This window comes from Capsicum annuum, chromosome 10, assembly GCF_002878395.1.
Source record: "Capsicum annuum cultivar UCD-10X-F1 chromosome 10, UCD10Xv1.1, whole genome shotgun sequence".
Classification (NCBI taxonomy): domain Eukaryota; kingdom Viridiplantae; phylum Streptophyta; class Magnoliopsida; order Solanales; family Solanaceae; genus Capsicum; species Capsicum annuum.
Window position 1 is genome coordinate 3,404,569 of NC_061120.1, and position 1,953 is coordinate 3,406,521.

The window sequence follows — 1,953 nt, forward strand, 5'->3', positions numbered from 1 at the left end:
TTCTCATAGCCTATGAATTATTTTGCAATGCATCCTTGAAAAGCACTATATGAAATGATTGAACTCTTGTTATGATTTAAAGGTGGTTTTAAATCACTAAAGAGGGAATCTAGCATGAATGTTTAATGTTCATAATGCATGTAATGAAAGAGTGCATGGATTTACTAAAAGCACTAGACCACCATATGTTGATGAAGTTTTTGCATGATTTTGACTTGAGCTTCGAAACACGAAATCTTCTATATCAGTTGTATGATTTTGGTGGTCTAAATTATGCTTTAAATGAAAGATTTATCTTAATGTATTATGGCCCAGAAATCATGACTTACAAGTCTTGGTATGACGATACCAATTTAGACCAATGCCATATCAGACTCAGACTAATAGACATTTCAGACTATCGTGATTTTAGACATTCAGAATGTTGCATGTACAGAAAAGGTTAAAAATGGGCATACAGAGATGTTAGGTAGTTCCCTGAAGAGGGCTTGAGTTCAAGCAATTCACTGCCTAAAACCGTGGTTTGCCGACCCGGGTATATTATTATACGCTGACTTAAGTGTCGTATGGCGTATCAGATTCAGGAACTCCAACCCTTGTGGCATACTTGGGTTGGAGGCTTCCCCGCCGAGTCAATGGCGGATTCCATATTCCACCTAACTCAGAAGTAATTCACAGATCAGAGTTTGAGATTTACAGACAGGTTACATGTTTTCAGAAGGTGCCCATGTGTTTTTCAGAAACTGTTTTATGCAGAATGTTTGATGAACACTTGCTCTCACGTATTATATATATATATATATATATATGTTCAATTATTCTATTTTGGATTGCTTTGTGTGCCAGTACAATTGTGCTGACCCCCCTTCCTCCTAAGTACTGAGGCGCAGTCTAGGGGTCTAGATCCTCAGTAGAGTTTACAGACAGGGTTGTCTCAGAGTTCAATTGGTGAGCCTTCTTTGCTTCGGAAGGCCTAGTCATTTAGGTATTTATTTCAGTATGGTTTTTGGTCTGCTGGGGGCCTTGTCCCAGTTATTCAGATAGTATGTCAGTAGAGATTTCGCAGACCGTTGCAGATGTTTATTAAATATTGTTGGGCATGTTTTCAGGCCTTTAACTATTTTAAATTGTTGAAGAACAACAAAAGGAGTTAGGTCGGCTATGGATAGCCGATATGAAAAGACTCCGATGTGACATAGAATTCTTTCGATGGTTTGAGTTTACCGGAAGAATGGAAAACCAGAATGAATCCCTTAACGTTATCATTAATAAATGGTATACCCAGAGTAACAAGATAATTGAATCCGTTACTCCTCCTCTCGAAGGAATAAAAATTCCTCATTCCAATGAAGTCCTCAATGCTTCACCCTTTAAGAAGAAGCATGATAGACCTCTGTCAGCCCCTATTAATAGAGACCTCGATAGGATAGTTGAACAAAACAACTATACTAATTAGGTCCTTCACACTATCTCCCAACAAATAGGAGATACTAAAAACTCCATACTTTCTTTTAGTCCCCCCGCTCCTGAGAAAGGGACTTCAAACCCTAATCCTATAGCTAACCCCATCTTTAAGATCCCTGAATTCCAAAAGGAAAAATTCCCTAATCTCAGTGATGACTTCAAAATCTCAGGAAAAATCCTGGAACAAATCAACGACAAACTTTCCAAGTTTAAAATCTCTGAGAAAGCAGAGTCCAGCAACCAGAAAAACTCTCTTTCTAAACTCACCAATGATCGTTTTTCCACTAAGAAAAACTATTACAAAAAACCATCTCCTCCAGATGTTCAATTTGAGGAAAATCCCTACCTCTCAACCTTCAACCATGATGGCAGAGGAATAACTGAGTGGAATGTTGACGGTTTGGTTGAACACCAAATCTACAACAAACTCCATGAAATGGGCGTATCTATCACGGCTTACAAAATCAGAGGAGCCACTGATAAAGAAGC